This window comes from Cervus elaphus, chromosome 18, assembly GCF_910594005.1.
Source record: "Cervus elaphus chromosome 18, mCerEla1.1, whole genome shotgun sequence".
Lineage (NCBI taxonomy): Eukaryota > Metazoa > Chordata > Mammalia > Artiodactyla > Cervidae > Cervus > Cervus elaphus.
Genome location: NC_057832.1, coordinates 18,430,933 through 18,457,355, shown reverse-complemented (window position 1 = coordinate 18,457,355; position 26,423 = coordinate 18,430,933). Strand labels below are relative to the sequence as shown.

Here is a 26,423-nt window from a genome sequence, read left to right as displayed (position 1 = left end):
ATTTGTCTGAAATTGACTTGTTACAAGCATCTTGAGTTTCACAGTAAGCTTTATAGGAACCCATAAATTTAGAGGGGAAATTGGCAGGTAGGTGAATGACAGGAAATTATATTTCAGGGATCAATTATCTGCAATTCTGACTCCTTAAATGAGATTACAAACCACAGCGTTCACCAGCTTAGAGCACAATACTCTTCTGGCGGGCATCGAAGTATTCATAATGTCAAATGGATCCAGAGAGGTCTTTTCTTATATGTGTTCAAAATAAACAGTGATGTACAAAATGTAGAAGTACATCCTAAAATGTTTGCTAAAACTTCAAAATGGTCTACGTCAAAGTAAAGAGAAAACAAACTGTAAACTTGTACCTGTACACGCCAGTATGTCTCTTCATTTTTCCAAGTGTTGGAAACTCTGAGCACATGAAAAACTTGATATACAACTGAATAAAAATTAGGAAGTATGACAAGGCTAATTTCCTTGTTTTTTAAAAAAAACTTTTCATTTTATATTGAAGTACAGCCAATTAACAATGCTAGGATAGTTTCTGGTGAAGAGCAAAGGGACTCAGCTATATGTATACATGTATCCATTCTCTCCCAAACTCCCCTCCCACCCAAGTTGCCACATAACTTTCAGCGTAGAGTTCCCCATGCTATACAGTAGGTCCTTGTTGGTTTATCCATTTAAACACAGCAGTGTGTACATGACCACCCCAAACTCCTTAACTATCCCTTCCTCCAGTCTTTCCTCCCATAAGTTCCTTCTCTAAGTCTGTGAGTCTGTTTCTGTTTTGTAAATAAGTTCATTTGTATCATTTCTTTTTAGATTCTGCATATACGGGATTCCCTGGGCCTCCTTGGGCATAAAAGGGCTTCCCTGGGCTTCCCTGGGGGCACAGAGCAGGTAAAGCATCTGCCTGCAATGTGGCCAACCTGGGTTCCAACCCTGGGTCGGGAAGATCCCCTGGAGAAGGAAATGGCAACCCACTCCAGTATTCTTGCCTGGAAAATGCCATGGATGGAGGAGCCTGGTAGACTACAGTCCATGGGGTCGCAGAGAGTCGTACACAACTGAGCAACTTCACTACTCATATAAGGGATATCATATGATATTCACCTCTGTCTGATTTACTTCACTCAGCATGACCGTTTCTACGTCCATCCATGTTGCTGCGAGTCGTACAATTTCATTCCTTTCTATGGCTGAGTAATATTTCATTGTATATATGTGCCCTGTCTTCTTCATCCATTCGTCTGTTGACAGACATTCAGATTGTTTCTGCCTTGGCATTATAAACAGCACTGCCATGAACACTGGGGTGGGGCGTCTTTTCAAATTAGAGTTCTCCCTAGACACGTGCACAGGAGTGGGAATGTTTTATTGCAGGTCCTGCCCTTTATCACCCAAGGAGCCTTGAAAACGTCTAGGTCCGCTCCTGGAGCTGCAGGCGCTAACCACGACCCTTCCAGCACTCTGCCCAGCCCCTCCTCCCTCCAGCCTCCTACGAGGACGCCATCCTTTAAACTGGCTGTTCCCGCAGCCAGCATCTCTCTTCCCCTGACATCCCGAGCAGGCCCTCCACAGACTTCTGGTCATTTTTCCAAAGACAGCTTCTCAGGGAGACCTTCCCCGACCACTTTATCAAGCACCCTCCCCAATTTTATACCTCTCTTCCAGGTCTGAATTTTTTCTTCTCAGCAATTATTAATATCCAAGATACAATATAGATTGTATATTATTATGGTTCCTACACTACAATGGAAGCTCCAGGAGAGCAGGGATTTGTGTCTGATTTGCTGACTGCTTTGTTTCTCATGCCTAAGTGAGTACCAGGCATAGAGTACATGCTCAATAGACATTTCCTGAATAAATGAATAAATCTACATAAAGACTATGCTTAGATGGTTCTACCAGTCTGTCTTCTAGCCTAGCTATACAGTTTGCTAAAATGACCACACAGGACCTTTGCCTCACCCAAAGTTCTTGACATTTAGCCTCACCACCCACCTCCTCCTTTTTCACTTTTCTTCTGCTTTCCTGTAGTCAATGTTTTAGGTCTTTTTGAAAGTGGACATTCATTATCAGCAACCTGAAATTGTTGGGGAAAGCAAGCAGGTGTAAAGCAATCAATAAATAGAAGACCATGGTTCCCATGGAAGGTTTTCTCTCTCTTTCCACCTTTCTGCAATCTTTGAATCATATTAAAAGCTCATCAAGAGGTAACTGATATTAACTGATGTAGAAAAAGCTGATTTGTATATATACTTTACACATACAGAAAAGAAGATAAATTGCACTGGTGCACTGAATCAGTTCTATTTCTGAGTGTAATTCAAGAAGGTGCTGTTAAAAAGTTAAAGCATAAAAACCCTTTAATAGAATTACAGTTGTCTGGTTATTTTATAGAGCATGTCCCTTGCTATCAACTTCATGATACCCCCAAATTAACTACTGCAAGTTTGTCAACAATAGCTAAATTTGTATTTCAAGAAAAAAAGCTCTACATACTCAAAAAAAAAAAAAAAAATGGAGAAGGAAACGGCAACCCACTCCAGTACCCTTGCCTAGAAAATCCCATGGACGGAGGAGCCTGGTGTCCATGGGGTATCTCAAAGAGTCAGAACTGAACGACTTCACTTTCATCAATAAATTACAATTTTCAAACTCAGAAAAAAAAAAAAAGCTCTACATAGTCTAGATCAACGCTCTTTTGGCATGGTGGGGGAAACCTATATTCAGATCTTAAAAACTAAGTATTCAAACAAATGAAAATAGTTCAAAAAGTTTGAAAGCAGAATGAATTAAAGGCCAGCCTGGCCATACCAGGTATTAGAATGTCTCATACACCTGCAATAAGCAGCACAGTTTAGCACAAGAACAGACATGCAGATAAATGGAAAACAGTATCTCAAGGTTTAAAAAAAAACACTCTACTATAAAACCTCTATTTCTGCTTTATTGACTATGCCAAAGCCTTTGACTGTGTGGATCACAATAAACTGTGGAAAATTCTGAAAGAGATGGGAATACCAGACCACCTGACCTGCCTCTTGAGAAGTCTGTATGCAGGTCAGGAAGCAACAGTTAGAACTGGACATAGAACAACAGACCAGTTCCAAATAGGAAAAGGAGTACGTCAAGGCTGTATATTGTCACCCTGCTTATTTAACTTATATGCAGAGCACATCATGAGAAACGCTGGGCTGGATGAAGCACAAGCTGGAATCAAGATTGACAGGAGAAACATCAATAACCTCAGATATGCAGATGACACCACCCTACGGCAGAAAGCGAAGAACTAAACAGTCTCTCGATGAAAGTGAAAGAGAGTGAAAAAGCTGGCTTAAAGCTCAACATTCAGAAAACTAAGATCATGGTATCCGGTCCGATCACTTCATGGCAAATAGATGGGGAAACAGTGGAAACAGTGTCAGACTTTATTTTGGGGGGCTCCAAAATCACTGCAGATGATGATTGCAGCCATGAAATTAAAAGATGCTTACTCCTTGGAAGGAGAATTATGACCAACCTAGATAGCATATCAAAAAGCAGACACATTACTTTGCCAACAAAGTTCCATCTAGTCAAGGCTATGGTTTTTCCAGTGGTCATGTATGGATGTGAGAGTTGGACTATAAAGAAAGCTGAGCGCTGAAGAATTGATGCCTTTGAACTATGGTGTTGGAGAAGACTCTTGAGAGTCCCTTGGACTGCAAGGAGATCCAACCAGTCCATCCTGAAGGAGATCAGTCCTGGGTGTGCATTGGAAGGACTGATACTGAAGCTGAAACTCCAATACTTTGGCCACCTCATGCGAAGAGTTGACTCACTGGAAAAGACCCTAATGCTGGGAGGGATTGGGGGCAGGAGAAGAAGGGGGTGACAGAGGATGAGATGGCTGGATGGCATCACCGACTCGATGGACATGGGTTTGAATAGACTCTGGGAGTTGGCGATGGACAGGGAGGCCTGGCGTGCTGCAGTCCATGGGGTTGCAAAGAGTCGGACATGACTGAGCAACTGAACTGGCCTGACTATATACATCCAGAAACTTCATGTACGTAAAGGGAAGGTTGATTGGGCAGGATTCCAGGCTTTCTAATCCACAAAGTCATCCCCAACCCTAAACCATCTCAATGTTAATGAGCTCCATGTTGTTGATAAGTCAATATGTTTCTCCCACCACAAGCAAACACCACAAAATGAGAAAGAACTATAGTTAATAAATGGGGCTCCTAAAATTAACTATTGGTAAGGGGACGGAGGAGAAGAGCCTATTTAAGTCTTTTATACAATTGTTGTTTAGTCATGTCCGACTCTTGTGAACCCATGGACTACAGCCCACCAGGCTCCTCTGTCCATGGGATTTCCCAGGCAAGAATACTGGAGTGGGTTGCTAGTTCCTTCTCCAGGGGATCTTCCCAAGCCAGGGATTGAACCCAGGTCTCCTGCATTGGCAGGCAGAATTTTTACCACTGAGTCACCAAGGAAGCCCCTTTTACACCATATATCAAAATAAATCCCGATGGACAGGGCTGGATTCTACCTTCTGACCAGGGTGGTGTGCCCCATCCACGCAGGGAAGGGGAGGCAAGAGGACAGAAATGCCTGGCTTGGTTTCACAGCCAGACTGGGGAGTGCAGGGAGGGGTCTCCGCCGGCCCCAGGAGTCTGGAGCTGCCAGAGTGCAGGCAGGAGGAGCCGGTGCTTCCAGGGGGCAGGCAAGCATGTCACTGTGGTTTCTACCCACCATTTCTAAAACTGCCTAGACAAAATGTTTTGGAAAAATATCCTTACACAAACCATAATTATGCATTTTATATTTTCTTAGCCCTCTCAGGAGAGAACCATCCCTTAAACATCTAAATCTAAAAAAAATCTAAAAGTTTATATGTGTCCTACCTTCCCATTTCCAAGTATAATTATGGAAGCCACTAAGCTGAGTGCTGAGGTTACTCAACAGTTCATTTCTCTTCTCACCTTGAACACGTCTACATCTGCAGGAATTCTAGAGGAATCTGTGGTTCCACTTTACTAACTGATCATTTTTCTCTAGCTATGACTATGCTCTCTCTGGTGGTGGTGATTTAGTCGTTACGTCATATCCAACTCGAGACCACATGGACTGCATCCCACCAGGCTCCTCTGTCCATGGGATTTCCCAGGCAAGAATACTGGAGTGGGTAGCCATTTCCTTCTCCAAGGCTCTCTCTAGACGGATATGCTTTGTTCAGGCTGAAACCACCAATCCAAACTCTGACAATCCCACCACGTGATCCCCAGCCACCTCCATCAGCCAGAGGTCTCTCTCGTGATGCTAACCTGGTGGGCCCATAGCCCAATAATTAATATATGGCTTTGTTTCAGAGGCTATATTGATGTTCTTGCTATAGATAACCACATTCTTAAAAATGCTGTTCCATCTTTGGAAGCAGCCTTTTCATAAGACTAATTCAAAATTTCCTCGCAATTTTATATCCCCCTTCATTATGAACAATAGGCTATCTCACCATGGAACTAGGGGTCAAAACAGCCAACTTCATTTAAATGTCTAAATGTCAAAAAAAGTGTTTCCATAACAAAACACTCATTCCAATGCAACCAGCATGATTGAACATTCTATAAAAGCAATAAGCAGCATGTATGTGGATGCTGCTTAAACAAGTGATAAACAAGTTGTTAATTCAGTTTATTAGATTCTTAATATTTACATAAAAATAAGTTTTAACTTTGATATAAATTTAGTGGATGTCAGAATAGTTAAAAATACATGAACTACAGTATTTCATCATTTTACCAGTGCAATCAGAAGTAACCATGAAAGCAAAAAAAGGATGTGTTACATAACAAGTAAGGCCTAAAATTTATAGCTTTGTGATTTATAAAAGATGAACTTGTGGTTATTCACATACAGATTATTCTCAGGGCAATGATATGCCCTGAGAAATTAGAAGACTTCTAGGGAAAATTTTGTTAATAAGCACCATCTATTTTGTCTCTGGGCAATGGACTAAACAATTTTAAGAGTTTCTTTCAAATTCCATAGCTTTTAATATAACAAAATAAGCAATTTTCACAACACTTATAAATAATACAATAATTAATTATTCTTTAAAAACTAACCTAGACTTCAAAATACTATTTGTGTAGCAAAATTACGCTGAGAAAAACCTGAGAAAAAATTTGTATTAATTTTAAACTCTAGTAAAACATATGATCTCAATGCTAAGAACTTCATCTTTCTATATAAAGTTACCCCATTCTACTTCATTAATATCCAAGTTTTCTGTTCAATAAATGGATAAAAAAAAAGCTTGTCAAAATGTTAATATAAATATAAAATAGCTCAGAAGAAAGTAGAAATAATATAAGTCCACACAGAAAGAAATTTTAATTTTGTACAACTGACAAGGTTTGGTAGTTTGTTATGTGAACATGATTCATTTTATTTTGTTTCCCTAATAAAAAGGGGAAGGGTGACATTATAAAAAAGAAAACACACTGAGTGCTAAATAATAGTGATTATGATGGTAACAAAAAAGTAGTGAGCAAAAATTTAAACTATTTTATATTGTGGCAAAAAAAAAAAAAAAGGTCCTAATTAATTTTTGGAAAACTCAAATTTGACTGTGACCACGTTTGTGAAATGCAGTCTTCACCGACCCTTGCAGGTGTGAAGCCACATTCCTCTTCTTTCTCCAACAACAGCTTCCCACGATGCCATCCGACATACTGAAATCTATCCACGTGTTCATTTCTTCTACTAACGGCCTCTCCTCGCTACTGGAGCCTCAGTAGCATGGAGCCAGCCCCAGTGCCTGACGGGAGAAGGCCCTATCCCTTAGGCAGAGTGAAATGATGAGTGTGAGAACCAATATCTTGGATAGTGATGTGTCTGAGGGAACAGATTTAATAACTCCTTACAATGGAACCTGGAGAAGGAAATGGCAAGCCACTCCAGTATTCTTGCCTAGAGAATCCCATGGATGGAGGAGCCTGGTGGGCTACAGTCCATGGGGTTGCAAAGAGTCAGACACGACAGAGCGACTTAACTAACTTTTAACTTACAATGGAACCAGTTAAAAAAGTTCCAGCTCCATAACTAAACTAAAATCAGACTTCTGAGTTTTTCACCTACTCCTTAGAAATAAATACACAGGTTTTACACTATAAAACATCAACCAGTATTAAAACTACAGTAAGCTAAAATATTTCTGACATCTTTGTTATTAATAGAATAATTTCCCACTGACCTATGTATTACATCTGTGTAAAAATAAAATGTATAAAACAAATGCTTATAGCAACATTATCCCTAACAGCCAAAAGGTGAAACAATACAAATGTGGATCAACTGATGAATGGATAAACAAAATATGATATATCTACACAATGAAATGCTACTCAGTCATAAAAATAAATGTGATACTGAGGTCTGCTATAGCACAGAAGGATCCTATAAACATTATTCTGAAGGAAAGAAGCCAGAAAGAAAAGGCCACATATTGCAACGTTATGATCCCATTAAAACAAATGTGTCCAGAGTAGGGAGATCCATACACAGAGAAAGTACAATAGTGGCTGCTGAGGGCTGGGCCACTGCAATAGGCAAAGCATACAAGGTTTCTTTTTTTTTTTTTAATTTTTAATTGGCGGATAACTGCTCTACAATGTTGTGCTGGCTTCAGCCATACAACAATGTGAACCAGCCGTAACTACACATATATCCCTTCCCTCCTGAGCCTTCCTGTGTTATAGACAGCAAACCCCTGCCCCCAGTTACCTGTTTTACACATGGTAACGTGTGTTTCAACGTCACTCTCTCAATTCATCCCATGAGGTTTCGAGGCGATGCAATGTTCTAAAATTCACAACGGCACTGTTTGCACAACTCTGTGAATATACTAAAAGCCACTGAAAAACCTTAAATGGCTGAGTTGTATGGTATGTGAATTACATCTCAATACAGCTATTACTAAAAAATATATATATGCATATATATATATACACCCAGAATTTTCGACATTCCTATATTCTATATGCCTATACTCTTCTCTCCCAGCTTCACTCAGACTTCATCTCTTCCAGCTTCCCTTCTACACTAGGTCCAAGCAATTCCAAAAGTTATATTTTCCTCCCATTTCACTTATCCGCCAAGACAAACTACATCCAACGGTGAGTGTAACTGACAAGCTCTTCTATTCCCCAAGCCCTAGCAAATGGTTCCTGGACACCAAAGAGAACAGAATAATTTGCAGCTAGCTTAAACACATTTGTCTGTGTCATCCTCAGTTTTAGACAGCAAACCTGTAGTGAGGGCACGTCATGTTAATTTCACTTTTCTTTTGACATACTACTAGGAAATGTGCCAAAGGAACTTTCTATGTGTTAGGCAAGTTTCATAACTGCAATAGTGAGAAACTCATTAGAAACACTTCGGCTGAGCATCAGGAAAGACATGAAACAACAGCCAGTGGTGTTAAATACCAGTCTGCTACAGGAGAGAGAAAGAGGAGCATTACCACCCTGTCTCCCCAGACTCCATCGGTTGCCCCCTATTCAGCCACCCCAAACACATACAAAATAAGAAAATATGGGCTTGCTATCTAAATGAAACATCAAGACATGTCATCTTAATTATCACATAGATTTCCTCTTTTGAGCCTATTCTATGCAAAGATTCTGAGAGTCAATTGTGTGCATAATCAGTCCTGTCTGACTCTTTGTGACCCCGTGGACTGCAGCCCTCTGGGCTCCTCTGTCCATGGGATTCTCCAGGCAAGAATACTGGAGTGGGCTGCCATTTCCTCCTCCAGGAGATCTTTCCAACCCAGGAATCGAACCCAAGTCTTCTGCATTGGTAGGTGGATTCTTTATCACTGTGCCACCTGGGAAACTCCTGAGAGCCCAGTAGAAAAGAGCAAACATTAGCATCAACTTTTCTGAAGAAAAAATATTCTAAATTTTCTTTATCTGCTTACGTCTTAATAGTTTTATGCCAATCTCTGATCATCTTTTTTGAAGCTACAGTGGGTCTGTATAACATTCTTATCATGCAAGTTGCAGAGGGGAGAAGATGGTTCAGTAAAGAAGATTAAAAAAAAAAAAAAATCTCCCAAGAGAAAAAAAGAATATGTGACTTCTAATAATTGCCTGATTTCAATTTCAGTATGCTGGGAATCCTGCATGGTGGAAATAGGTGTGAAGAGATGCTGTATAAGGACCACAGTTTCCCGCCTGATTTAACAGACAGTGGGAGCACCATCTGGATGAAAAGTGGCAGCCATCCAGCCATTCCAGTGGAGTTCGGGTACCAAACTCAGAATGAAGAAAACACCCAGCTGGCAACCTGCTTAACAAAAGGCTCATCCCCATAAAATCCTGCCCTGTTCTTTCCTTTTTCCTCAAGAATTTTACTACAAGTCTCACCAGCTTTTGTCCTTAAAAAAGTGACTTCTTTGTTCTTCAGCAGAAGCCTCAATAAAAAATATGAAATAGAAGAAAGACTAAACTGAGAATAAAGAAACCAAGATTATACAGTTCCTTCCCTGCTGTGTGACTTGGGTATACGCCAGAGGGGCTATAATTTCTTTTCTCGGTGAAATGAATGAGTTGGACTGAACGATCCTAAGTCTATAGGGTTAAAACCACATAATGCACAATACATACAGGGCCTTTATCTCAAACTACACTGAAAAGGACTTCCCTGGTGGTCCAGTGGATAAGAATCCGCCTGCCAATGCAGGAGAAACAGGTTCAATCCCTGGTCCAGGAAGATTCCGCATGCTGTGGAGCAACCAAGCCTGCGTGCCGCAAGCACCGGAAGCGTGCGCCTGGACCCGCGCTCTGCAACAGGAGAAGCCACGCGGTGAGAACCAGGCGCTGCAAGCAGAGGAGCCCCTACTGGCGGCAACTAGAGAGAGTCTGCGCACAGCAACGGGAACCGTGTGGCCAAAAGGAAAGTTTGGGTTTCTTTAATGCACTAAGTAAAATGTAGTAAGGCTCTCAAAACCTTAATGCCACTTCCCAAATGATGGCTTTTCTAACAACCTGGTACTTCGGTTCCCAGCTTCTCTTCATGGCTATTAGAAAGATGCCATGGTGTGGGCCATCTCATAGTTGGTTAACCAAGAGTGTTAACCAAGTGTCCTTCTTCCACAACGTAACAGAGATGATTTCTGTAAGCCGTGGTGGAAGAATCGGTTCTGTTGTTTGCAAGACAAGTTAGTGAACGCCAATTCATTTCTCAACCCCAAATCAGTAATTCTCTTTTTGAAGACTTTTCCAGTTCCCTCCCCAGGAGTTGTGCTGTTCACCGGTTTTATTCAGACGTCTACTCGTGCATTTGTCATGCATTTCTTTCTTTCTCTCTCTTGGTTTCCCTTCTAGGTTGTCAAGTCCAAAAGGGCACAGAGCATTTCTTCATCCTGTGTCTTCAGCTTCCACCACTCTATCTGTGGCAGAACCACAACTCTTTCAGCTGTGAATCTAAAAAGCAATACATGTGTATCTCATGCATTCAAAAGGTCCAGAAATAGTCTAAGCTTCAGGCAAAGCTGGGTCCTGCTGTTGAGTGGATAGTAAGAACCCATCTCTCAACTCACCTTTCCTCATATTGCTTGGTTTTTTATTGGAGGATAACTGTTTTACAATATTGTGTTGGTTTCTGCCACACAACATGTTGGTTTTATTAACAGACAGATACCCCTTTCTGCGAAGAACTGTGGAGTCTCTTGATGAAAGTGAAAGAGGAGAGTGAAAAAGCTGGCTTAAATCTCAACATTCAGAAAACTAAGATCATGGCATCTGGTCCCATCACTTCATGGCAAACAGATGGGGAAACAGTGAAAACAGTGAGAGACTGTATTTTGGGGGGCTCCAAAATCACTGCAGATGGTGACTGCAGCCAAGAAACTAAAAGACGCTTGCTCCTTAGAAGAAAAGTTATGACCAACCTAGACAGCATATTAAAAAACAGAGACATTACTTTGCCAACAAAGGTCCGTCTAGACAAGACTATGGTTTTTCCAGTAGTCATGTGTGAATGTGAGAGTTGGACTATAAAGAAAGCTGAGTGTTGAAGAATTGATGCTTTTGAACTGTGGTGTTGGAGAAAACTCTTGAGAGTCCCTTGGACTGCAAGGAGATCAAACCACTCAATCCTCAAGGAAATCAGCCTGAATATTCATTGGAAGGACTGATGCTGAAGCTGAAACTCCAATACTTTGGCCATCTGATGCAAAGAACTGACTCATTGGAAAAGACCCTGATGCTGGAAAAAAATTGAGGGCAGGAGGAGAAGGGGACAACAAAGGATGAGATGGTTGGATGGCATCACCGACTCAATGGACATGAGTTTGAGCAAGCTCTGGGAGTAGATGATGAACAGGGAAGCCTGGCATGCTGCAGTCCATGGGGTTGCAAAGAGTCGGACATGACTGAGCAACTGAATGTAATGTACCCCTTTCTGACGTTAAGACAGCAGGATTTCCAGGCTACACCTGTTTACTTTCCCACTAATTCCACATACATCTCTCATGATCCTCTTTGGTTCTGTGTACATCTCTGAACCAATCACTATGGCTCCAGATATTAAATTCTCACTGGCCAAGTCAGCACAATTTGCCCACTCCTTGAACAGGCATATGTGCTGTAAGGTCAGCTTACAGACAGGGACTGTGAGAAGCCGACTCCACAAACCACATGCCATTTCCAGAAAAAATGGAGTAGGTCAAGGAAGGCAAAGGGCTTCCCTGGTAGCTCAATCAGTAAAGAATCCGCCTGCAGTGTGGGAGACCTAGGTTCGATCCCTGGGCTGGGAAGATCCCCTGGAGGATGGAATGGCAACCCTCTCCAGTATTCTTGCTCAGAGAATTCCATGAACAGAGGAGCCTGTAGGGCTGCGGTCCACAGGGTCGCAAAGAGGTGAACATGACAGTGACTACGCAAGGAAGGCAAGAACAAACAAACAAAAAAGAAGGAAGACGAAAACACCAGATGTCTATCATAACGTGCTTGTTTGCTTAATTAAATGTAATCAAATTTGTAACGAAGACTTTGTCCTCTCATACTCTGATTATACTGCTCCCCAGTACACAAAGAAATTCTAATAAATTGTGTCCTGATTTGCTAAGGATGGAGGAGTTAGGATGGGGCTTGGGTCCACAAGGACATGCAGGCAGAAGGGAAACAAGTGTCTTTCCAGGTCAACATGAAGGCTGAAGCTAAAATTTCACTTTTAAGAGCGTGGCCCCTTCCTTATATCATACACACACAAAAAAATGAGCTTGGAATGTATCAAAGGCCTAAATAAATGCTAAAGTTATAAAACTCTCACACAAAAATTAGACACAAATCTATATGATCTTGGATTAGACAATGGTTTCTTAGGTATAACACCAAAACCAGAAGCAACAAAAAATAGGTAAATTGGGCTTGATCAAAATTTGAAATTTTTTGTGATTCAAAGGATACCATCAAGAAAGTGAAAAGACAACCTAAAGAATGAGATTTAAATACTTGCAACTAAGATATCTGATTTAAATACCTGTAACTAATATATCTGATAAGGCCCTGGTGTTCAGAATATACAAAGCACTCTTACAACTCAATAGTAAAAAAACAAATAATCCACTTAAAAGCTAGGGAAGGATTTGAGTAAGTATTTCTCCAAAGAAGAAATGCAAATAGACAATACACAAATGAAAAGGTTCTTAATATTTGTCATTAGGGAAATATATGCAAATCAAAACCACAATGAGATACCACGTCACACCCACTAAGACAGCTAAATCTCACAGACAGATGATAAGTAACAGGAAAAGGTGAGGATGTGGAGCAATCAGAAACCTCATAAGTTGATGACAGCAAGAGAAAACATCGCCATTGCTTTCAAAACAGTTTGGCAATTCCTCAGAAAGTTATATATAGAGTTACCATGTGACCCTCCAACTCCACTGTTAGGGATATACACACAAGAAATGTAAACATATGTCAACACAAAAATGTGCATGAATGTTCACAATGATGTGTTTCAAACAGACAAAATGTGGAAACATCCCAGATGTCCACCAACTGGTGAATAGGTAAACAAATGTAACATATCCATACCATGGGACATAACTCAGCCATAGAAAGGAATAAAGTACCAATACATGCTAAAATGTGAATGAACTTTGAAAACATTAAGCTAAAAGAAAGAAGCCAGTCATAAAAGACTAGATACAGCCCAGAGTAGGCAAAATCTAGAGACAGGAATTAGAACAGTGGAGGGAGGAGAAAATGGGGATTGATTGCTGAGTATGGGTTTCTTTGGGGGGGTGATAAAAAGATGCTGAAAACAGACAGGAGTGATGGTTGCCTTTTAATATCCTACAAACCACTGAATTGTCTATTTAAAGACTAACTTTTATGTTACGTGAATTATATCTCAATATTTTTCAAAGTTAGAACGTGAACTGGGTAACAGACATTCCCAAGAAATTATCATAATTTTGATAAGTGCAACAATATTATTGCAAGTAATATAAGCAATGTCTACTTTAGTGAAAACACACTGAAAGAGTAAAAGAATGAAATGATATGATGTCTTGGATATGCCTTAAAACAGTTCAGCAAAAAAGGAGGATAGACAATAAAGAAAAAAATGAAGCAGAATTTTAATAACTTTTAAAAACTTTTAATAACTTTTAATTTTAACAACATATGTAATAAGCATATGTGGGTTCAACATACTCTCCTCTCTACTTCTGTGTATGTTTGAAATTTTTCAAATAAAACATTTTTAAAAGAGATTGTGATACAAATTTGTATTTCTTGTGGTTGGACTATGTGACCATCAGGGAAGCCATGGCTTTAATAAAGAGTCTGCACTAAAAATGATACAAGTATTGAAATACTGAAACCCAGTTGTGAAGTCCATTCAAAGGAACGGACAAAATCTATTTGGTCTCTCCATCATTCCAGAGACATTCTTTTCTAAGAGATTTCCTCATATTAAGCAAAACCATGTTTTAAGGCAAGACTGTCCCCAAACTATGCTCCCAAATCAGCCTTTTCTCAAGACTTTAATAGATGTCCTCAAAGAACAGTGTTCCATTGTCAAATAAGTTCGAGAAACTTATCTGCTATATTCTGACTTGGAACTATGCTCACAAGCTCAAGGTGAGTCATTCAAAAGGACCTATCATATGTCTCATCTGAGAAGCTCATGTCAATCCATTTATTTATGTGTGTGTGAGTTGCTCAGCAGTGTCTGACTCTTTGCGACCCCATGGACTGTGGCCTGCCAGGCCCCTCTGTCCATGGAATTCTCCAGGCAAGAATACTGGAGTGGATTGCCATTCCATTCTCCAGCGGATCTTCCTGACCCAGTGATCAAACTCATGTCTCCTACACTGCACGCAGATTCTTTACCATCTGAGCCACCAGGGAAGCCTTCCATTTATTTCTTCAGCTTATCTTGCCACCCTGGCGAGAGTCAGAATCACTTCTACAGCTTGATGTAAATAAAATTTTCTCTGTTTTCTTAAGCTCTGACTTGAACCAGAGCTTATGAAATGCTGGTTTAGAGATAAAGTATTTGCTTAAGAAAAGATACTTAAGCTGAGCCTGGAAACCACAGAAGCTAATCAGGCAACATTATATTCAAGACAAAGAGAATAACAAGTGCAGGGATGCAAAAGCAAGAAGCATTTGGCAACTGAGATTAGTCCCCTATTCCGGGAAGCAGGAACACATGAGGGAAGGGGGCTGCAGGAGATGAGGTTGCAGGGGCAGACAGCGGCCAGGTCGGGAAGGACTCTGCTAGGCTAGTATGGGTAACGTGTAAGCAGTGGAAAGTCGCTGAATGACTCGATAGGAACGACGTGGTCAAACCTGCAATTCTTTTTGGTGTCCCCAAATACAGATACATTTACCCTGAAGCATGGTGATTTGTTCTGGTTAAGTCACGTATCTCCATGAAAACTGATTTGCAGGCTTCCCTTGAGGCTCAATGGTAAGAATCCACCTGCATATGCAGGAGACACAGGTTCGATCCCGGTCCAGGAAAATCCCACATACCGTGGAGCAACTAAGCCCCTGCATCACAACTACTGAGCCTGCGCTCTAGAGCCCAAGAGCCCCAATTACTGAGCCCATGGGCCGCAACTACCGAAGCACACACAACCGAGGGCCCGTGCTCCGCAACAAGAAAAGCCACAGCAGTGAGAAGCCCACACCACAACAAACAACAGCCCCCCAGGCGCTGCAACTAGAGAAAACCTGCACAGCAACGAAGACCCAGCACAGCCAAATATAAATAAATAAAATTTAAAACAAAAACGGTGATTTGTCAAATGAAGCAATTCCCCAGTCCACACTGACAATTACTCAAACTTCAGCTTAGGCCCAATCCACTTACGTTTTCTTTCCAACTCAGCCTACCATTGGCTGCAGATGCAAAAAATTTTAAATGTGCTATTCCCCTGTACCGCACACATGGAACATACCTCTCTAAAATTCTCTCATTTTTTTTCTCTGATGCTTGGATTTCTAGAAAGAAGAGAAAGCTTCCAGGATATGCTGCCACTTGAAAGAATTTCCCTTCATTACTTAAAAGCTATTCTCCCCAGTCATTTCCCGTGTAGTCCTTTCAATTATTGACCCTGACTGCAGCTGAGGTTAAAGACGGTCCCCTTACTGTGTGGTTGGGGATTTGCTTTTTAACTGGTTTGTCTGCCATCCATTGTGCTCTTAAAATAAATAAATGATAATAATTAGTTAAGAGCATTTAAACGTCTAGAGATTTAACATAAAGTCTGGATTTCTTGCGTTCCTTGATATTTTTATAGAGCTGGCAATACCGAGCTTGAATTTTTGCAGGATATAATCAGCCAGAGATAAAAAAAAAAATAACAGCACCCCTTAAATGAGCCTTCCAAATACAAAAAGCACCCCAACCACCCTGCACTTTGCACATTCACATTCATGAAGCGTGGGCTGTGCTGTCTGGTTGTATTTTTATTAAATAGGTTTAAACTGACCTGGAGAAGGGAATGGCTAACCACTCCAATATTCTTGCCTGGAGAACTCCATGGACAGAGAAGCGTTAAGGGCTACAGTCCACCGGGTCACAAAGAGTTGGACACACCTGAGCGACTAACACTTTCACTTTCACTTCACTTTTCATACTGACTTAAATTTCATCCAAAAAAATTTAAGCAGTTTATCACATTAAATACATAACACAGGATCATTAACAATAAAAACAATACCTACCAATTAAATGGAACAAGCAAATAGATTTTCCAGGCATCTGGGGGATATAATTACACAAAATGCAGCAAGTTGAATCTTGACTTTGTCTAAGTAAAACATGACCTCAGATTCTTTTTCCACAAGAAAAAAATTTTAGGATTCCAAGGTAAGGTTGAGATGATCAACTGAGATTTAGCAGAATCCCCACCACCCCCACCCAGAGTAGCATTCCTTCAACTAGCTTTATTTTATTCATTATTTTTTAAATATTTCTTTTTATTTATTTTGCTGCACATGAGACCTCAGCTGTGAGACCTCAGCTGTGGAATGTGGAATCTAGTTCCCTGACCAGGGATCAAACCCAGGCCCCTGCAGTGGGAGTGAGGAATCAGCCACTGGACCACCAGGGAAGTCTCCCTTCAACTAGCTTTAATCTTCAGATCTTCACAATTTATCTCAACCCAGAGCAGACTCAATATTTCTGTGGTCTTGCGGTGGGCTATCCATCTGAACCCTGTAGGTAATGTCTAATAAAAGATAAAGGCCATAAATCATTTCTGATCGATAAACCTTATCAAAGGTATTAAGTTCTGTTGACTTTTCCTTTAGTTAATTCAGTCTTAATAGTCACTCCTCCTTACCTCTTTCAAAAAAGTGAAAGAAAACTTTTTACACTGATGTGTATACAGCTTTCAAAATATTGTCAAGCTATGAAGAAACAAAGGGAAGTAGGAGAAATTATTTGCTCACACTTTAGCCAGGAGAGTGACTGGCTGTGATAATCCAGCATTGTAATTATCAGATAAATCTAGCACAGAGTAAAGGCAGCAAAAATTTCACCTCAATGTGGGGTTACCCATTTTCTGATGGAAACAGGAAAGTCATCTGGTCTCTCCCGGTTGTCTTGTGTTTTATGGTGGTGGCTTAGTCACTAAGGAGTCCGACCCTTTGCAACCCCATGGACTGTAGCCCGCCAGGCTCCTCTGTCCATGGAATTTCCCAGACTTGTGTTTCAGAGAAAGCTGCTTTTTCCTTTCCATTATCTGCTTCACACTGAAGTTCAAACACTCCGCTCCAAGTGGTTAAATTTGTTGTAGGTGTCAGCTGGCCACAGGATAATGTCTAAGATCCTTCAGGTTCTATGCCACATAAAGTTTAGAGGTAATTTATAAAAGTCCTTGCAAAAGTATAAACAATCACGGTGGTGGTGGGAGGGGGATATATTCGTCTTGACCTATTTTCATAGTTCATCACATCTTGAACATTTTTTAAAATATTCATTAGTTTCAGTACTATTAATAGTACAATTTAGCAACTTCTGCTGACTTTTAATTCTTCCTTACCCATTACTTCATTTGAAGGCTATTTTTTTTTTCCTACTGTCCACTAGATTGTAAATTCGTCAAAGGCTAAAACCAACTTTGTGTCATTCACTATTATATTCCCAGAATCTAGCATAGCACCTGCCATAGAATGCATAATACATATTGGATGAATGAATGCTCCTTCAATACTATTAACAACAATATAATTTTAAGCAACACCCAGGGAAGATGAAATTTACAAAGTTTACAAGTAAAATGCAAAAATGTGTTACAATAAAAGTATTAGAAAACACTATATCTACAGCACTCCAGACTGAGAATGTAAATACTTCCTCCACTGGTTGCAGACTCTGTAACTGTAAAAACTCAGTGCTTTTTTAGAAAGCAATTTCTATTCTGCAGAGAAAAGGTACTATAAAATGTGCACATTACCAAAGATCTCCTGAACCAGGAAAGTAATGGAAATTTGTTTCTCTTTTATTAAAGGTGACTAAAGGTTGCAATAAATTTTTAGAGAGACATTCTGAATAGAAGACAATGGCCAAAAATCTTACGCAGAAACTTTGCTCATAACAAGTCAACGTCTGGGAATATCTCCAGTTTTTTTTACACTAGAACAACAGAAACAAAGGAACGGCTTCTGGAGATGAGAAGAAGGAGGTCTTCATCTAACACAGAGATACTGAGATTAAAAATAGTGAGTAAAGAGGGCAGGTCCCCAACATGCTGGCAGGAGAAGACACACTCCTTAGTCACTTCGATGAACTGTTCCATCAACACCAACATTTCCTTCCTGACTACCTTTCACACACTCAATACCAAGGTGAGCGTTATCCAAAATAAGTACAAATCTTTTTTTTTTTTTGATTGGAAGAGAATTCCTTTACAACGTTGTGTTGGTTTCCGCTGTACACAATGTGAATCAGTCATGAGTATACACATATCTCCTCCCTCTTGAGTCTCCCCACGCCCATCCCACGCCTCCAGGTCATCACAGGGCAGGATGCTGGCTCCCTGTGCTACACGCCAGCTTCTCACTAGCTGTCGGCTTTACACGTGAGAGTGTAAACACGTCATCGCTACTCTCTCAATTTGTCCCCACCTCTCCTTCCGCTGCTATGTCCAGAAGTGCATTACCTATATCTGCGTCTCTATTCCTGCCCCTCGAATAGGCTCATCATACCATTTTTCTAGATTCCATATATATGCATTTATAAGTTTTTCTCTTTTCTTTTTCTTAACTGTGTTTATTTACTGGCTGTGCTGGCTCTTCCTTGCTGCACACAGGCTTTTCTCCAGTTACGGAGTGGGGGGGGCTACTCTCTGTTTGAGGTGCACAGGCTTCTCACCGCGGTGGCATCTCCTGTTGCAGAGCACAAGCTCTAAAGCACTTGGGCTTCAGGAGCTGCAGCACGTGGGCACTCCAGCAAAGGCGCAATGGTTGCTTAGTTGCTCCCCGGCATGTGGGATCTTCCTGGACCAGGTATTGAACCTGTGTCTCTTGCATTGGCAGGCAGATTCTTTACCACTGAGCCACCAGGGAAGCTCTAATTTTGTCTTTTCTTAAAGCTCTTTCTCAGAGAGAGAGAGCAGATGCATGACAAACGATGTTAAATAATTCAAGACGATACACATGAAGTGAAAGAAAGTGGGGCAGGTGTATCATAGTTTATACAAAGAGAGATTTACGAAAGTTGGAGAGTAATGGGGGGAGGGAGACTCAGAGAAGAAACAGAACTCCAGCTAAGAGTGTGTGTGCGTGTGTGTGTGCATGTGTGTGCATGCACGCATGTGTGTGTTAGTGTGTCCGTGTGTGCATGTGTTGCGTGTGTGTGCACATGTATGTGCATGTGTTGCGTGTGTGTGCATGTGTGCGTGTTGGTGTGCATGTGTGTGCGTGTGCGTCATGTGCGTGCGCGCGCATGCGCATGCATGTGTGTGTGTAGACATTCCACTCAGTGCAAAGGGAAAAGCACCTGCCACCCGTGTGCTAAGGCTAGTTGCACCTCCATTGCCTCCAACCATCATAACCTCACGAGCATATAGCCATTTATGAGATGCGCAAACCGAGCCAGCGGCATGAAATGAATCCATTTGCATGGCTAGCAAGTCAAGAAGCCCAGACTGAAATTTATGGTTATCTAATGCCAAAGCTGCACCCCTCCTCAACCTCCTATTACAAACAAAGTCTCAAGATGACTGTTTAACCTTCTCTGCAGATACTGCCTCTTATACACGAGTTTTAAAAAATTTAAAGGGAACTTTCAACACATAATCCTACCAGCTCGTGGTGTACAGCACCTACTCTACGCCAAACACTGTCGGAAGTACAAGTATTCACACACGACATCCTTGCATCTCTACTAGGAGGAAATAGACTTTTTAGGTTAGAAAACTGAAGCACACAGAGGTAAACTAACTGTCCAAGGTCACTGTTCTAGTAAGTGACAGGGCCTTTACAAGCATATTCTACACCATTCCAATAAAGTGTTCAAATGAGCATCGCCTCAATCACACAGAGAGGTTCTCTGAATAATCCCCGCAGGACTCTGGCTTCTCCAGGGGCCCCTGAGCCAGGACAGAACTGAGCAGGACTCAGGTCTCCCTGGCACAGTGCGGTCTGGGTGCTGGTTCAGACTCTGCCACCGCCCATCAGTTCTGTCACTTTGCCCAAGTCATTTATCTTCTCAGGGACTCGGCTCTGACACTTGTAAAACGAAGGGTTTGTGACAGGGCTTCCCTGGTGGCTCAGTGGTTAAGAATCTGCCTTGCAACGCAAGGGACACCAGTTCGATCCCTGGTCCGAGAAGATCCCACATGCCGCAGAGCAACTAAGCCCACGAGCTGCAACTACTGAAGCCTGCGCGCCTAGAGCCTGTGCTCCATGACAAGAGAAGCCACCAAAACGAAGAGGAGCCCCCACTCAACGCAACTAGAGAAAGCCCACACCCCGCGACAGAGACCTGGGACAGCCAAAAGGAAACTAACTAATATTTTAAAAAAGAGTTTGTGATAAATGATACCAGAACTTCTAAACTTGTTTCTGGTTTAAATCAACCAGACTTGCTTAACACCCACACTCCTAACTACTGAACATGCAGAGGGGAAAAGAAAGAAAGGAAAAAGGAAAGAAATCTGGGCAGTGATCTGATTAGTTGGTGTGTGTGTGTGCGCGACGCGTGTGTGCTCACTCAGTTGCTTTAGTCCTGCCCGACTCTTTGTGACCCCAGCAAAGACTGTAGCCCGCCAGGCTCCTCTGTCCATGGGATTTCCCAGGCAAGAATACTGGAGTGTGTTGCCATTTCCTTCTCCAGGGGATCTTCCTGACCCAGGGATCGAACCAGCATCTCCTGCCTTGGTAGGCGGATTCTTTACCACTGAATTAGTTGATGAATAAATATAAATTCATTATAACCTATACAAGCAAAATGTATTATCCTGGTTCCAATCACCCCAAAGTTATTTTTTACTTTCCTAATCTCTCTAAATTAGAATCACAAGCTCAACGTATTCCCTGAAGTACCTAGAAAACTGGTTAAAATAAAGAGAACACAAACTTTTTGTCCCAGTTCAAGTGACCTCATAGAGATCAGTGCCAACATTTCCTTCTCCTTTGTTGAAACACAATTTTGTTTTTCTTTCCTGGAAGTGTTCTAAGCCTCTTGCCAGACACAGCTCCAGCAAACAGCAGATTTAATCCTGGTGTAACGCAGCAGAGGGCTTTGCAGACTCCTAGGGCAGCTGCTGTAGGTCCTCAAGACCCTGCCTGGAGCAGCTGGAGGCACGGCCCGCCCTGCTGCAGACCAGCAACCTCTTACGCACAACCATCAATACATTTATAACCCTGCAGACCTTCCAGAAGGATCAATCCCAGCAACAGCAGCTGTAGGAACACAAATCAGGCTCACAAGTGAAGAATGCTTAGTGAAGTTCCTGCCGCACGAAGGTTCGCATTCCTTTAAACCAGTCACCAAATGATTGAAGAGTGTTAAGACCTGTCCTAATAACCTGGGTAACAACAGCGAGAGTTTGGATTAACATCAAACCAGACAGGGGAGGCAAGTGGGTTATCTGAGTATTTGGAGTTCAACACCCCGACCAGTTGAAGGTCCAATTTCATCCATAAGACCAGGGCACATTCCAAAGGACTTGTGACAACAGGTTCTGAGAACAAAAGCAAGAGTCAACTTCAGGACAAGGACTGCCCTTAGCAGCTGTGCAGTCTGTGTCTCTCACAACTTCAGGGGGCACACTTTACATAAACTACCTAATAAATAATAATAAACGCTACCTAATAATAAATACTGTCCCCTGGCCTTGTGTACTGCAGTGGTCCGGCTCAGCACACTTCTAAAAGAGCAACAATTAAGCCAGAAAAAGAGCAGCAGCAGCCAGGAGCACCTTTGGTCAACAGAAATTCTGCAAAGTACACTGGTTCCTCTTTTTTTTTAACTTTTAATTTTGTACTGGGGTAGAGCCAATTAACAAACAGCGAGGTGACGGTTTCAGGTGAAGAGTGAATGGACTCGGCCATGCATACACATGGATCCATTCTCCCCCAAACTCCCCTCCCACCCAGGCTGCCCCACAACATCGAGCAGACTTCCCTGCACTATATAGCACGATACTGTTGGGTGTCCACTTTAACTACAGCGGTGTGCAAAGTATACTGGTTCTCAATTCCACCTTAATTAGACAGGCCTCAGTGGGCAAATCTTGGCCCTTTTCATAGGATTCCCATACAGACATAGGACTTCCTTGACCTGTGTCTCCACCTTCTACCATGAAAGGTTTCAGAATCCTCGGGAAATGACCCAATGACAACGTCTGTTCCGTCTCTACGTGCCAGCTAATGAGGCTGAAGTCACATGCAGTGGCTTCGCTCCATGGTTTTGCCAGTTTCTCCTTCGTTAGACTCGGGAGCCACTACTTTGCAGCTGAACTGTAACCAAACCTTCAAGAAACAGGAGCATCTCCTCCTCCTTGGTACATTCACCAGAGACATCAGGGTGAAGTTAGTGTGCATTCCCCAAGTGGGCCAGATAGTCCAATCTTAGGAAATCCATCCAACTGGGAGAAAGTCATCGGAACTTACGGAAAAGTCTAAACCACAGGGCACAGTATGAGAAAATGTATTATTTTTATGTTATCTGAAGAGGTTCAAACTAGGTTTTGGAATGTCCACTGAATTGATGCTAGTTGTTAAATTGCAACAAAGAAAACCTGCCCCTGACTGTTCTGTATTGTACTGAAGGCGTATATATATTATATATCAATACACGCTATTTTACCTGCTAGTCCATAAGACCTCTGACACCAGAAATTCTCTCGTATCTCTCCACTGCACTTAGCACACTGCTAGGAACACATTAATAACAGCCAGCATGTGGGGCTTCCCTGGTGGCCCAGTGGTTGAGAGTCCACTCTGCCGTGCAGGGGACACCGGTTCGATCCCTGATCCTGGAAGCACCCACACACAGCTGAGCAACTAAGCCCGCGGGCCACAACCACTGAGCCTGTGCTCAGAGCCCAGCAGCCGTGACCACCGAGCCAGCACACCTCAAGCCCACGCTCTGCAATGAGAGAAACCACTCAGTGAGGAGCCCCCCACTCACCACAACTAGAGAAAAGCTCACACAGCAACGAAGACCCAGCACAGTCAAAAATAAATAAAATTTCAAAAAATGAGTGTGTGCATGCATGCCAAGCCACTTCAGTTGTGTCTAACTGTGACCCTGTGGTCCGCAGCCTGCCAGGCTCCTCTGTCCGTGGGATTCTCCAGGCAAGGATACTGGAGTGGGTTGCCATGACTTCCAGGGGATGTTCCTGACCCAGGGATCAAACCTGAGTCTCCTGCACCGGCAGGCAGACTTTTTTACCACTAGCACTATCTGGAAGCCCTAATGAGTGCGTATAGGACACCAAACATGGATCTAGCTATTTAACATTCAATCCTCACAGCAATGCTATAAGGTAGGCAAAATTGCTATCCCCATCTTACAGAAGAAATTGAGGCTCAGAGACGTTAAGTAACTCGCCCAAGCCACAGAGATAGTATATAGCAGAGCGTGTTTGAATCCAGAAAATCTGATGCCTGCATCTACGGTCTTAGCCATCACATCATTCTTTCTCCACATTCTACAGACTCAGTACATGCTGCTGGAATGTTTACGTGGAGGTCCTTCATTACCGAGTGCTCTAAACCATTCTCTTCTCTTCTTTAAACCATTACATTCTAATGGATCAAACATTCACTTTATGTCATTGAGGCCATTAGTTTCTTGGAAAATTCTATCTAAAATTCAATCCTTACACAATGCTTCCTCAAAATCCCTTAACTGGAGTTCAAAATAATAAAGTACACTTTGACTATAGGGACTTCCCCAGTGGCTTAGTAGTAAAGAATCTGCCTGCAATGCAGGAGCCGCAGGAGACATGAGTTCAATTCCTGGGTCAGGAAGACCCCCTGGAAAAGGGCATGGCAATCCACTCCAGTATTCCTGCCTGGAGAATCTCCATGGACAGAAGAGTCTCATGGGCTACAGTCCACAGGGTTGCAAAGAGTCAAACACAACTGAAGCGACTTAGCACACATGCACACTCTTACTATAAAGAATCAATTCAAGGTTCCTTCTGATAACACATATATATATTACATTCTGGTGAGCGATGCTGATAATGAGGAGGCTATGTGTGGATCAATTCAGCTCAGTTCAGTCACTCAGTCGTGTTCGACTCTTTGCGACCCCATGAACCACAGGACGCCAGCCTCCCTGTCCATCACCAACTCCTGGAGTCCACCCAAACCCATATCCATCTAGTCGATAGAGAAGGGTATATTTGGGAAATCTCTGTAGCTCTCAATTTTATTGTAAATCTAAAACTCCTCTAAAAAAAATAAAATGTTTGGGGGGAAAAGAGTCAATCCAAAAGATCTATATCCACAAATAGTCCCCAGCTCCAGAATTCCATCCCCTCAAAGCCCCCTAGACGGCTGAGCTCTTTCTGAAGTACTGAACTCTCCACAGCCTTCTGAATCATTCTTGGAGTCTCTCCCCATTTCTGCTTTATTTCATTATTTGCATAAGCTCCTTGAAGACAGGAACAACATGCACACTGTTATGGTCTCCTCAGCACCCAGGATAGAAAATATATAGTAGAAAATATTTGGATGAAACACAGGAAATCAAAGCAATATCACAAATGTGGAGATTCTTATCCCAGGACATTAAAAAAAAAAAAAAAACAACTAACTGTACTGTAACGGAGGGCAATATTTTTGCAGAAAGTACATCATAAGATCATTTCTGGCAACATTCAGAGTTAAACTATGTGTATTTTTAAAGAGTAGTTTCAGGCTTCTGTCATCTCAGCAAGAAATGTCTATTTATTGAGCCAAAAAAAAAGTTATGCTGCTTTAAAATTCTGCTGTTTCTTGCAGACAGATCAGTAGGGAGGCATGTAGTCCAACCCTTTAGGGTCTGAACATAACAATGCCTAGAAAATGCTATGAACCAACAGAGATTATTGTACTGCTTTGGGTTCATAAACTTTCCCCCCAGATACCATTAATGCTCAAAAGTGCAGATTCTTACTTCAACTGCTATTCTACCAACAATCTGTGGACTCCAGTTGTCCACAAGACATTAAGACTGCAACCTGCATAAATACCAACCTATATATGTATACTATAGATTTTCAAACATGAAAAAAAGAGATAAGAAGGAAGACTGTCATGAATTTTTTATAAGATTTAAAGAATGATTTGACATGTACACCCTGGTCTATTTACCTATGGCTGCACTGGCTTTCTATTGCAGTGTGGGGGCTCCCTAGCTTCAGGAGCGGGGGCTCCTCTCTAGCTGCGGCACACGCCTCTCATTGCGGTGGCGTCTCGTGCTGGGAGCACAGGCCCCGGGCTCCTGGGCTCTCAGGCTCCAGAGCGCAGGCTCAGCTGCTCCAAAGTATATGGAATCTTTCCAGACCAGGGATCAAACCCATGTTCCCCGCACCCAGGTGGATTCTTATCCACTGTGCCACCAACCAAGTCCTTGTCATGCATTTTTTAAAATCTCAATGGCACGTGCAGAAATCTGAAAAGAAGCATGGATTAGTTTTATAAATTTTTTACCTGGTACTAAAGGAGAGTATCAGATACACTATTGCTATTGTCTTGAATGTCATTCCATTGTAACCCTAATTCCCTAGTGGACAGAAACCCAAGAAACAATGAGGAACCAATCATATGTATCAAAAAGAAACCACCCCTACCTCAGAAATGCTAAATACCAGCAATTCCACTCTCAGGTAAACACCCAAACAAAATGAAACCATATGGCCCCACAAAAATTCGTGCATAACCATTTATAGCAGCATTCCTCACAATAACCAAAAAGTGGTAACAACCGAAGTCTCTAGTAACTGATGACTGAATAAACAAAAGGTGACATCTCCATGTAATGGAATATTATTCAACCATACAAAGGAAAAGAGTACTCACACATACTTCAACAGGATGAACTGCGAAAATGCTAAATTAAAGAAGTCAGTCACAACGACCACAACGATTCCACTTATGTGAAATCACTAGAATAAGGAAATTTATAGAGACAAAAAGTAGCTTTGCGGTTGTGAGGGGCTGAAGAGAAGAGATGAGGAGCAGTTTCTGCTAGTAGGTACAGGGCTTCACTTAATGAAAATATTATAAAACTTCAGTCCCGGGGAAGGAGCTGGTGGGACCAATGAGAGGCGCAGCACTGACATACACAATCACGTGCAAAACAGCTAGTGGGAGGCGGTCGTGAAGCTCAACGCGGTGCTTTCTGATGACCTCGAGGGCTGCGAAGGGAGGCTCGAG

At 41.9% G+C, this 26,423-nt stretch overlaps 1 protein-coding gene across 2 annotated transcripts in view; it reads right to left on the bottom strand.

The window, feature by feature from the left end:
- The window catches only part of CDK14 (cyclin dependent kinase 14), a 638,693-nt gene that overhangs the window by 553,445 nt on the left and 58,825 nt on the right, over window positions 1-26,423 (bottom strand). The window lies entirely within an intron of this gene.